We start from the raw sequence: 13,458 nt of genomic DNA, 5'->3' as shown, positions 1-13,458 counted from the left end.
ACTGATACTGTTTTTAACAAATGCTACATATTTGTGCTCTGGAGGGACTATCTTTATGTAGCTAGCAGAACTAAATGAATCATTTCAGGGATCCCAACATGAATTATTGGCTTTAATGGCTTCTCCATTCTGCTTAAGCAGAATTCCATCTTGCAGTTTGTAACACTTGCTTCACTGGTGCCTTCTTGCTCCCCCGCTAGCTTCATTCTTCAGTGCTTCGCCTGAACATGGAGGGATGCCATGCTGTTCAAGACAGTCTTGCAGGGAAAAATAAACTACATGTTTTTGGTGACTGGATGGGATTAGGCCACCCTGTATGCCCTGTAAAACATGTAGCGTGCACACTTTCTGCAAAGTAGAAAATGGAGAATGCAGAGGTGGAAAGCCTTGTAAAGAAAACCACATGTTCTGGCATGCAGGTCACTTGCTATCCTCCTGAGAGGTGTCTTCAGTTCTGGCTTGGACATGTGGATCCATCAATGCCACCTCCGGCAGCACTGCTGGGATTCAAACGCGAGGCACGGCCTCTTGGCAGGCAGCGTGGTCTTAGCGCTCTGCACTCTCCCAGTCCCAAACCAGCAGGCTGCTTTCTTACTTCGTTAGCGTTTTGACTGGAGCAGTTCTTGATTAGTGGTTTCTTTGAGCAAATTGTTCTTCAGATGGATGGGTCAATGCTTGCTCAATGAAATCATTCTTGTTAAATCAAGGTTATTCTAGATAATGCTTCCCTCCATGGAATTCATTTTTCTGTGTCTAAGTGAGATGTTGCCATGCATTATGCACTGACGAAATGCATTTACATTAGGAGAGGTTAGATAAAGGGGCTTCCCTGCTGCTGAGGGTCTCCTCTGGTCCATCTGGTGCTGCTGCTACTGGGATTCCCAGCCCATAGGCTTCAATACAGGTCCTCTTGTGGTTTTCATGCAAGTCCTGAGCAGGAAAAAATACTTAAGGATTTGGCCAGAGAAGGTTTTCAGAGCCAAATATCCAGGCTGTTTTTTTTTTTAATGGACTTTGCTGATTTTGGCAAACTCTTCCATTTATAACACTTAGTACATTTACAAATAATAATGTGAGTTGAGACAGGAGAGCAAGTGTTTCCTGATGATACAGTCAGATTTCACTGTTTATGATACCACCACAAAAAGAGGCAATTTCAGTGTTTTGCACACATGCATTGTTTCAATAACATGTTTTTGCCAGGCGAATTAGTAGCACATGGAGATGGGTGTTATATGTGTGGGTGTGAGCACTGACAAAGTCTTCCTCAGTTGAGATGGTTTATACACTAAACTGGACCATTTGCAGATTGGTACACAGAAAGTGACTAAGTGCAGAGAATACTTTGACATAGATATTTTAAAAACAAGCATACAAAAATAATTATTGGAGTAATAGGCAGTAAATTTAAAACAATAAAATGTAAAAAGATAGATTCATGATTTTTAGGAGCCAGTGATGCTATTTCATTTGTTGTTACAAGCTCGTGCATGGAGTCCAGGCTTCTTCTAGTATAGTAGGTCCAAATGAGGTGAGTTGCTATGCGGAGGTGCAGAAAAACTTGAAGAAACAGCCAAAGCCAATTGCAGCATGAAAATATGTTGAAGACTTAGACTGATGTCATGGATGTGAGGTAAAGCAGAGAGAATTCCTACTCAGTATACCCTTCATCCAGCTTCCCCTAATGTTAGCATCTGACACATTTGCATTACAATGGTCAAAATGAGGAAATTAACATTAGTCCAATATTAAGTAAAGTACAGACCTTAGTTGGTTTTCTATTAATGTCCTTTTTTTCTGTTGCAGGATGCAATCCAGGGTCCCATATTACAGTTAGCTGCCATCTGTCCTGAGTGTCCTCCAATTATCACAGAGACCATTAGTAACAACAATGACAATCGTTACACTTTACATTTCCACCTTGTCTCACGGGATTATACTGCTTAGGTTTCATCCTAGGGATGTAGGATTCCATCTCGCAGTGCAGCATCTCAGGAGTCAAAGCCCTGTGAGCTAACTTCTCTGGCATGAAGCTCTCTGATAGCTTCTCTGTGTTCATGAGACTTAGCCATCAAGAGAGTGGGAGTTCTTTGATTTGTGAGACTATTCAATATCAGAAAAGCACTAATTGCATTCTACACATCTTCATACAGAGAACAGTAAATAAATAAACACATCAACAAATAAATAGCTACCGTTTATTGGGAATGCCAGGAAATATGAACCTGATTTATTTTTCTGTTTTCTCTTTTTACAGTTTCACTATGTTTTATTTTTTCGTATAGCCCCCTGTTCAGTTTCTAATCTCTGAAAGAAAAGTCGTCATGGATGGTGGCACTTTAACTTTTCACAGTTGTGGTTCCTGGCATTGACCTTTGACATTACCGTTACAGTGATGATAATAAAGATAATGAAAACTATTTTATATGCAATTTCTATCCTGAAATTTATAGGGCTTTAATATTTCTTCCCTTATTCATCCTCAGAGCATACCTGGGAAGTAGGAGAGAAAATTGTTAGTACCTCCATCACGTGGGCGACATCTGTCATTTCAATTTGATATTTGCATCGACTTGGACACCCACATTCACCTCTTGGCAATGCTTTGTTTCCTTGTCTCTTAGGACGGAACATGCTGCTGGTTTTTCCATGTCTCGGTCTCCTTCTGCTGAGTATTCTTCTATTTCAATCATGAGTGTAGCAGCCCATTTCAACATACTGAAAACACTCACCCTAGGTAAGTATCCATCCCTGTACCTCTGCTCCATTTAAATGGCAGCTGCTCTGGGTTCCAGGTGGCAGTGTTAGCACCTGTTCGTTTACTAATGGAGGTCTAGAACATAAGGTGCAGCATCTGGCAAAGGGTACAGGCTTGGGAATTAATTGCTGAGTAAACCTCATTCCAATCCTGTCTGTCTCTCCAAACTCCAGAACCACATATCCGACGACTTGCTCAACATCTCCAGATTAACAGCTCACAGGACTTCACACTTGACATTTCCCAAGCCTGCTTCCTGCCCAGGATGCCCTTTTGTAGAAAGCAGCCCCACCGTACAAGCCATTGTCAGGCCGGCTTCCTGGGAGACTGACTCCAGTCTCCTCCCATCACCTCATTTCACATATTAATTCACCGCCAAATCTTGGTGTTTCTCTTTCCTGAATAGTTCTCACACTTATCCACGTCTCCTTCACCCCCACTGGCACGACCCGGATGTGGGACAGCACCAGGTCTCTCCACAGCAGCCCCTTCCCTGGCTTCCAGTCTCATTCCCCGTCAGTCCCTTCTCTTCTCTGCTACCAGGGTAGAACTTTTTTTTTTTTTTTTTTTTTTTTTGAGAAGGAGTCTTGCTCTGTCACCCAGGCCTCAGTTCAGTGGCACGGTTTTGGTTCACTGCAACTTCTGCCTCTCAGGTTCAAGCAATTCTCCTGCCACAGCCTCCCGAGTAGCTGAGATTACAGGCACCCACCACCACACCCGTCTAATTGTTACTTTTTTTTGGTAGAGACAGGGTTTCACCATGTTGGCCAGGCTGGTCTTGAACTCCTGACCTCAGGTGATCCACCCGCCTGGGCCTCCCAAAATGCTGGGATTCCAGGCGTGAGCCACCGCACCCGGCCCCAGGGTAGAACTTTTAAAATGCAATCTGGTCAGCATTGTGGCCCAAAAGCCTTCAATGGTTTCCCAATTCACTCAGGAGAAAGCCATATTTTTCAGGTTTTGACTCGTGTCAATTTTAAGGAAGACTTCTTACATCTGGACCCAACACACACACACCCGCATGAGTGCACACACACACACACACACGTGAGTGCACACACGCCCATGCGAGTGCGCACACACCCACGAGAGTGCACACACACGCACGCACACATATTTTGATGGGTCATGATTCTCAGATAAGGAATAAAGATGCGTGAGATAAAGATAAATGTTAAGTAAAGAGTAAAGCCCATCTGCACTGTGTTCCTGTCCCCGCCACCCTCCCTGGCCTCTCGCGGCCAGGTCTGAAGGGCTGTGTTCTCACGTGGTGAGATGTGAGGTTTCCTCCACCTGCAACGACCCCACCCCCAGCAAACATCCCCCTCACCTCTTTCACTCCACCCTTTAGGGCTCAGCCGACATGTGCCTTCTCCATGGAGGCTGTGCCCAACACGCCCTCCCTCCTCCCAGCCTTAGTTCCAGCCTGTTAACTTTCAGCCTGTGTGTCACTTATGAGATGAATAATGATGTTTTCGCTCCATGAGGGCAGGGGCTGCGTTTGTCTTTCTCACTGCTGTATTCAGAGTGTCCGGCCTCAGACAAGTACTAGATATTTGCTAAGTTACCAGATTGATTAATCAGACTCTTTCTGTGTCCTGGTCAAGCTCGTGAACTTAAATCTGTGAAGATAAAAACATTGCTTCCTGATTGAAAATGAATTATTTGGCAGTGTGAAACTGGTTTGGGTTTCTCAGCTGGGTTTCCAGGAGTACCATATCTTATATAGTTCAAGAGGACATTTATAGAACTGTAAATTCATGCGTGCTTAATGCTTAACTATTTAAATAGCCTTACAATTACTTTAGTACATCATAAATGTCTAAGTTAAACAGCCCTTGGGTTCCTAAGATAAAAAACAGCAAATGAGATTTTATGATCAAATTGAAAATTAAATTGTAGATCTATACAATATATAAATTCTGGCAATACTGTGCTTACCTTAGTTGAAAATGTTATTTCGCTCATACAGTTCAGTATATTTTGAGCATCAACATAACTGTGTGATTATTGATACATTACTTTTATCCAGCTAGATACATTATACCAAAATAGTAAAAACTGGAGAGAAACTTTTAATAACAACTTTATTAATCCATTGGCCAAATACATGTCATTATTAGAATGACATGGAGACCAAGATCTTAGGTTAGAGGTGTCTAACATTACTCTTTAGCATTTTCTTATTGTTTTATCATTGTAATGCTCTGCCTTATATTTCATTTGTTAAAATTTCTCAGCATAATTGATTCTTAGAAATCTTCTTCATCATACCCCAAACCCTCCATATCGTCCTCTGAAGGCAATTGTCCAGCCTGTACCTCCCTCCTGAGGCGCGTGTGCTGGAGCAGGCTCGGGCCTGGCTGAAGTCATGTGTTTCATGCTCAAACAGCTAGAATGATGAGAAGGGCCTCATGTATGTGGAGTTGGAATCCTCCCCCATAGCTTTGGCCTCCTGGCTGTCTCTCTATCTGACTTCTGAATCCAACAGAACAAGGCCAAGTCTGTTTCCAAAGCCAGCTCCCCGGGAACTTAAAGGCAGCGGCTCACATCTGCTAGAATGTCCTCCAGCCGCCCTCGATTCCAGCGAGTTATCCCTAGTGTGGCATGATTTCTGCCTCCGTCAAAGACTTGGTCTCCCTTCTTGGAATCTAGGAAACCTACACTGTTTTTCAGAGGGAAAAAGGGAGCCCCTTAGTCAGTGCATCAGCCAGGGCCCAACAGGGAAATTTGAACAGGGAAAATTTAATATAAAGAATTATTAGCCAGGCACAGTGGCTCATGCCTGTAATCCCAGCACTTTGGTAGGCCTAGGCGGGCAGATCACCAGAGGTCAGGAGTTTAAGACCAGCCTGGCCAACAGGGTGAAACCCCATCTCTACTAAAAATACAAAAAAAATTAGCCGGGCGTGGTGGTGTGTGCCTGTAATCCCAGTGGGAGGCTGAGGCAGGAGAATCACTGGAACCCGGGAGGTGGAGGCTGCAGTAAGCCGAGATCGTGCCACTGCACTCCAGCCTGGGTGACAGAGCGAGACTCCATCTCAAAACAGAAAACAACAACAAAAATAATTATTAACATAACAGGGGACTGGCGTCCTGAAGGATTGGCTAGTTAGAAGTGGACTCAAGAGTAAAGAAATAGCATATATATAAGGAGTGGCCAGCCCCCCATGGGCTGAGATACATTTCCCAAGAAAGGGCTCCTGTTCCCCAACCTGAGGTTCAAACCTAGTTAGAAAGATCTAATCAGCCATGGTTATGCCTCCCTGAATGGCAGAGAAGCTGCTCTGGTACTGTATGGGAGGACTTTCTGGAAATCCATCCTTCAGAACTTGCTAGAAATCTCCCCTCTAGTATCAGGGGAAAGGTATTCACCAAGAGACATCTTGCCAAAGGCCTGAACCCAAGGTGGGGGTCTGGAAGGGAGTCCCTGGCCACTGGGGATTGCTGGCTGCCATGTCCTGCAGGAGCCTCGACAAGAGGGCCCACTGGAACCAGGACAGAAAGCCCCTTCCTTCTATAATCTTTCTCTAATGCCCTCTACTGACAAAGCTTAGCACTGCCAGCTGGCAAAAGAAGCATACTTAGTGGGCCAGCTATGTTTTGTAGGTAGACAATGAATGGGTGAACATGGAGCTGTTGATAAACTGACAGTGGGCACAGGTGACGGACAGGTGGCTTGGGTCATGCCATGAACACATCCCTGTGTTTGCCCTGAATCCCTGCCTCCTGCTGAAGCTGAGTCATGTTGGTGCTGTGAACACTTTGGGCTGGAGGGAGCATCTGGGGTGGGCGGACCCGCATGGTGAGGGAGCATGAGACATGGCTGCTGTGGTGTGGGCTGGGAGGCTCGTGTGACCCACTGGCCCCAGATGGCAGATGCCTGGGAAAGAGTACTGGGCTATGTGCCCACATCCCGCCCTCTCCTCACCCTGGCCACGTCTCACCCAGGTTGAAGGCCCTGCAGCAGTGGGACACTTGACCTCTGTAAGATGAGGCTCTGCTCTGCTGAAGTCCCAGGTAACTGCAAGGGTCCAGTGAGGCAGCGGGAGAGTAGGATGCAGGTGCGAGCTGCTGGTGGGGCTGTTTCCCACTAGTATTATGAGGCGGCTTGGTCCCAGGTCTTTGTTCATGGATGGCTTTTTGCTTCCGAGATAGAGTCTATGGTGGAGGAAAATAACCTCACGCATTAAAGGAGGTAGTTTTGAGGGGGTTAGGTGCATTTGTCCGTTGGCCTGGGTCTCTGACTCTCTCCAATGATAAAGCACACATTATGACCCAGACTCCCCCACTCACACCCAAGGATGCTTGCCCTGTGCCTAACAAATTGCTGCAGGCCTGCAGGCCTCAGGAAGAGTAGCCCATCTCAAATGAGAAGGTTTCAGAGGCAGGAAGAGTGAGTAAGGCACAATCCCACAGGCGCCCAGCTCAGACCAGCAGGATCTGAGGCCAGGGCCTGGCAGACGGAGCTGAGGGGAGAGGCTGCAAGTTCCCTTTTTGAAGAATTTGGTAGCACAACACAGGCACAGGAGAGCTGGAAGTGCAGACACAAAGGGGACACCTGGGGAAGCTTGAATGTTGAAAACAACCACGTGGTAGGGAGGATGCTGTGAGGTGGCCTGACAGAGGAAAAAGAGCTTTCCCAGATAAAGGATTCAGCTCTGTTGCTGTGAACTGAGCTTCTACTCCAAGGACAGGCACTCTCCCTGCGGGATGCTGCAGAGCCCCCCTCACTTGTACCAGACACCCCTGCAATCTGGGCCCAGGCTGTGTCCCACAGCGCTGGCCAAGAGAGCCGCTTGCCAGTGGTTTCCTTGCTCTACATAAACCAGACACGGGCTCTGCTTGCCAAGCGCACTTTGCTGTCAGGCTGGGGGGGGGCTCGGGCCTGGCTCTGGGCTCTGCAGAGGGGAAAGTCAGTGTGCCCATCTGCTGCCCACCCTGGCCCTGCCTGGCTGGCCCAGCATCACACACGTCATTCATGACAGGAGCTTGCAGAGCTGAGTGAAATGCAAGATCCTTAATGGAACACTGAGCATCCTGTTTGTCCCTTTTTTTCAGCAGGTGGGACTTGTGCCTAATCTAACAGCCTGACTGTGGGAGCCAGGCTCACAGGGGAGCCATCTGTGCTGGTGCCTGAAAAACTCTGGCAGGTTTGGCCCTCCCCCCAGCACCCTGAAGAAGAGGCCCTGGGGTAACATGTGCAGGCATGACCTAGGACTCCAGCCTCCTTGGCTGGTTGTCATCATACCCCTGGGGCTTTTCCTATTCTCATGATCACGGGAGGTGGGCACTAGTATTTCCATTGTACACAAGGGAGGAGTTCACCTAATCATAACTTTCATTCTTGTCCCTGTATAGTATTTCAATTTCAGTTTAGTACATATGATTATGCAGTGTCTAAGTAAGAATATGCAGTGAGTTGGTATTCCTACTAGAGCAGTGAGAACTCAGTACTTGGGGAATGTGAATTACAGACAGGTCAATCGTCCTTTTAAGGAGGTATGAGGGTTGAATTATGTCCCCCGATGTTTATATGTTGAAGTTCAAAGCCCCAGTACCTCAGAATGTAACTCTATTTGGAGATAGGGTCTTTACAGGAGCAAAGGAGTAAAAATGTAATCTTTAGAGTGGGCCCTAAGCCCACCTGACTGGTGTCATTATTAGAAGAGGAGATGAGGATACAGACACACACACAGGGGAGGTGATGTGAGGACACAGGGAGAAGACACCATTTACGAGCTAAAGAGAGACCTCAGGAGAAACCAACTCCATAGACACCTAAATCTTGGACTTCCAGCCCAAGAATGGTGAGAAATAAAATTCTGTTTAACCATCCTGTCCGCAATATTTTGTTATGGCAGCCCTAGCAAACCAGTATAGGAGGTCAGGCAGTGTTCTAGCTTTTCATTGCTGCACAAGAAATTATTCCAAAACCTAGTGGTTTAAAATAACAGTCATATATATACATATAGTTCATGACTTTGTGGGTTAGGATTTCAGGCAGGGCTCAGCCAGGTGGTTCTTATTCTCTGTGTGGAATTGCCTGGCATCACTTGGTGGTATTCAGTGGGCAGACTGGCCAGTCTGGGTGGTCTGAGACTCATATATCTGATGCTGAGGGTGGGGTGTAGAAAGTGAGACACCCGAGCACAGCTGGGCTTAAAGACTGGAGTGCAGCCGCAGTCCACGGCCTCAGGGTAGCTGGACTTCTTATACGGTGGCTCGGGGATCTAAGAGCGAGGGTTCCAAAGAGCAACTGTAGGGCTATTTGTGACCTCACAGTAGAATGCAGCATCATTTCCACCACCATACTCTACTAGTCAGAGGAGCCAAGAGCCCACTCAGCTTTAAAGGGTGCAGGGAATTGTCCCCACCTCTCAGTAGGAAGAAAGGCAAAGACCTTAGTGTCCAACTGCCCCATGTGGCACCTTGGGGAGATCATGTGGGGCATGTTGGCATTCGGTGTATACCAGCCCCTGTCATTTCAGTAACAAGCTGACTGGATTTGGACAAATCCCTTGGGCTTTAGCTTCTACCCTGTAAAAACGATAAGAGAGATCAAAGGATCTCAGAGATGTTTCCAGTGCTAAGATTGTAGGAATGGATGTACACCAGTAAAGTCTTATTCAAATGCTATCTAAGTGTATCAAATATCTCCTGGGAAGTCAAGGGTGTGGTGTCTGAGAGGGTCTGAGGAGGGATGCATTTTGCTCTGCATTTGTGGTTGAATGACTAGAACTGGATTTGGGGCAGCTTCTGCTGTCTGCTTCTCTCTGGATCTGCTGACTCATGTGCCTGGGCCCCGATATGCTTTTGGAGGTAGAAATGGGGCTTCCCATGTGAGAACGATGACAACCATTCTCATAACCACCATCAGAATGTCTGGAGCTGTGGGGCACAGGACAGGGGACAGATGAGAGTCCCAGAACAAGTGTCAGTGGTGAATGAACAAGCGACTGTTAGGCTGATGGGGATAGGGATGTGGGGACACTGGAGCAGGTCTCTAGGGACACCTCAGTGCCTGGGAGTTTGGTCTCTGAGTAAGGGAGGATGTGACTATTCACTGTGGTGTTTACTTATTCATCTCTACTTCGAAAAATAACGAGTGCCTAATCGAGCCCATCAGAGTGGGCACAGGAACTCGGGTGTGAGTCCCTTAAGTCTGGAGAAGGCACTCTTTCACTTTCTGTTGGGGGTGGGGGGTGACGGTGGGGTGGAAAAAGGAGCAATGAGGCTACTGGATCACAGTGCGGGTGGGTCGAGGGGGACTTCATGTGATAAGATCCAGATCCTGTTGGCTGGTAGGAGAGGGAGCTGAGGTTTGTTGCAGGGTAGATCCAGCTAGTGAGTAATGGAGAAGTGGTTCAGGCCAGGATGGAAACCCGGAAGCCCAGATGGAACCTTTGGCTATAAAGTAAAGTGCTCTTCTAGCACAGGATTCCAGAAGGGCTTGAGCAGATGGCGTCATGTTGGAGAGAACTAGAGCCGGGGCCCAGGCAGGACTGAGAGCCTAAGAGTCCATGGCGTCAAAAGCAATGCCTCAAGTCTATTCCCTTTTTGAATCTTGCACAGTGGGGGTGATCCTCTTGCTGCAAATTTCAGTACACTCCTGAGTGCCCAGAGCATCCGCGGATAAAATGTGTTGAGCATGCTTAAGGGGGCTCTGATGGAGCAGTGACACGGGTGTGGAGACAAGAGGAAGTTTCCACAGCAGAAGTCAGCACGGACCCCCACAGGGAAGGAGGACACACATAGTCTGGGGCCATGTCACCAGCTCCTCTGTCCACCTGGAGACACACTGTCTTGTTGAAGCCCTTCTCTGCTTAGACCTTGGAAGTTCAGGTCTTCATAAGGGAGAGTGACACTGGATGTGGGTAGCACCGGTCAGGTTTCTCTTTGTGGGTATTTGGTTTCCTTACATTCATGTCATGTAAGGGTCCCTAACCTCCAGGCCACAGACTGGTACCAGTCTGCTACCAGTCTGTGGCCTGTTGGGAATCGGGCCACACAGCAGGAGGTGAGCGACGGGTGATCGACCAGTCCTGCCTGAGCTCCTCCTCCTGTCACACCAGCGGTGGCGTTAGATTTTCCCAGGAGCACAAACCCTACTGTGAACTGCGTGTGAGGAACATAGGTTGCACATACCTTATGAGAATCTGAGAAATGCCCGATCATCTGTGGTGGAACGGTTTTATCCCAAAACCACCCCCCACCCCACCATCTGTGGAAAAATCATCTTCTACGAAACTGGTCCCTGGTGCCAAAAAGGTTGGGGACTGCCAATCTAATAGCTCTCTCCACTCTGTGACTCATTGTGTTTTATGTAAATCCATAGCCAATGATAAAAATGTGCCAAAGAAGAACTTGAATTATGATCAAGTCTTTCAAGATGATTCAAGTGGGGTTGAGCTCAGAGGCTTGTACAATCACTTGGCTATCAAAAAGTCTTAACTCAGTGGGCATGGTGTGACCCTGTAATTCCTATACCTTGGGAGGCTGAGGCAGGAGGATGGTTTGATCCCAGGAGTTCCAGACCAGCCTGGACAACAGAGTGAGACCTGGTCTCTGCAAAAGAAAAAAAAAATTAGCCGGGCATGGAGACGTGCACCTGTAGTCTCGGCTACTCAGGAGGCTGAGGAGGGAGGATCGCTTGAACTCGAGTCCCAGGCTGCAGTGAGTCATGACATGACAACATCACTGCGCTCCAGCCTGGGCGACAGCAAGACCTTGTCTCAAAGGAGAAAAAAAAAAAAGTCAATAACTCTTTAGGATAAGTTGATTGAGGGACTTTACATGGGAGCAGAGTTCTTTTCTCTTTGGCTTTTAGGATCAATAATTGAAAGTGACAGAAGCAGGGTTTTGTACCGGCAGAAAGCAGAAATCCCTAGCTCAGGGAGTGACCTGACAAAGGGGACTTGTGCCTGGGGCTGGTCAGTGACTCCAAAGGACCTTTCTTACTCCAAGGGCTCAGGATTCTATAATTCCAAGCCTCAACTTTTCTCCTTCAAAGATAAGCCTTTGGATCCAAGACGTTCACACGGGAACTACAGGCCCTGTCTGCAATGTTTTAAAAAAGGTTCTGGGGGATGTGTTTATGCATCCCCTGAGAAGAGACCAATTTAGTCCTAATTGTAGTTTCTTTACCTTCAAATAATAAATGTCAGACTTACATGAGTCTGGATTTTTCACTCAGGGCTTATTTTCTAGGTGAAAGCTTTGCATTGTGAAAAAGTAAACACATCCCAGAGGGGCTGCAGCACAGCAGCAGCCACTCCACAGATCTGGGAAAAACACTTCTGCCAACCCAGGGTGGAGCCAGGCTCCACAAAGCGAGGCACGGCACCGTGTCCCATCCTCAGACCTGGCCATGGACACTCTACTAGGGGGCTGTGACTTCCAAGCCTTTTTTTTTTTTTTTTTTTTTTAACTGCAATTGACATTTCCAACCCAGCACATACCCACATACGTAACCAAAGCAAAAGCTTCACAAAATAGTGACCTACTTTACCTTCCTCCCCATGATCGACTCTGATATTTCCACTCTGATTGGATATTTCCAATCATATTTTCTGGTAGGTCCTTTTATTTTCTACCTCATTTCTTAAAAATGTTGGTCACAGTTCACTAAATTGACTTCATGATGCGCTAATGGGGGTGAGACCCTTAGTTTGAAATTTTGAAGGAGACTGAATTCTAAAGGCAATCCGTAGATTTAGGCATATTTTAGCCCCACTTCATGGATGGGAAAATCAAGGCTTTGTTGTGAATCACTTTGTCAAAAGCTGTCAAGGCTGTTAGCATTGCTTGGGAGAATGAGATGAGAAGCTGATATTTATATGAATGCATATGTCTATGTATGGGTATGGTCATTCACATTTATTCATTCAACATTTATTGCATGGTTACTATGCATCAGAAGCTGCCTGACTCTATGGATATAAAAAATATAAAAATTAATAGTCCAGGGCTGGGTGCGGCGGCATGTGCCTGCAGTCTCAGCTACTTGGGAGGCTGTGGAGGGAGGATCACTTGAGTCCAGGAGTTTGAGGATGTGGTGCACTATGATTGCATCATGATCATCTGTGAATAGCCAATGCACTCTAGCCTGGGCAACATAGTGAGATCCCATCTCTAAAAAGATTAATGTATTAATAATTAATTAATAAATTAATAATAAATTAATTTTTATTTATTTATATTATATATAAATATATGTTATATATAATATATAATAAACATATTATAAATGTTTATTATTATTTATTATTATTAATCTCCTCAGTGAGATTAGAGCCAATTCAAGATGAAACTTTTTTCCTAGGGTCCCCTGAGCATGACTTTGGGAAACCTGGCCTTCGTGTATAAATGGGAAGGCCGGTCTTTGGTGGGTGAGTGTCCTGTTGGCTTTGGCTGGGTGTGCATAAAATAAGGAGCATTTAGTTTCAGAGACGCCACATGCAGAACGCAGCCTCCCTCCCTGCATTCCAGAGGGTAGGAGCACGGTGTGAGAAGGGGGCCAAGTTCCCGCTCCCTTTGCCAGAACCCTCCCATTTGGTGTCTCCTGCGCTCAGACAGAGGCCGGTGGCCGCACAATATTTCTTTCTGTTAGTGGGAAGAGACGAGAGGCCCCTGAGTGCTGGATGGTGAGGTGTGACCACCAGGGAGGGCCCACATGCTGGCCTGGCTCCGTAGGCCAT

The 13,458-nt window shown here is 46.7% G+C and overlaps 1 long non-coding RNA gene across 2 annotated transcripts in view; it reads left to right on the top strand.

Moving 5' to 3' along the window:
- LOC106634836 (uncharacterized) overlaps nucleotides 1-13,458 on the top strand; it is a 136,424-nt gene that overhangs the window by 48,867 nt on the left and 74,099 nt on the right. For both annotated transcript variants that reach the window (XR_008625531.2, XR_001338178.4), the window contains exon 2: nucleotides 2,625-2,737. This is a non-coding gene — a long non-coding RNA (uncharacterized LOC106634836). The remainder of the gene's footprint in view (nucleotides 1-2,624; nucleotides 2,738-13,458) is intronic.

Source organism: Pan paniscus, chromosome 5 (genome assembly GCF_029289425.2).
Source record: "Pan paniscus chromosome 5, NHGRI_mPanPan1-v2.0_pri, whole genome shotgun sequence".
NCBI lineage: Eukaryota > Metazoa > Chordata > Mammalia > Primates > Hominidae > Pan > Pan paniscus.
Note: the sequence above shows the minus strand (reverse complement) of the source record. Positions and strands in the feature narration are given on the sequence as shown.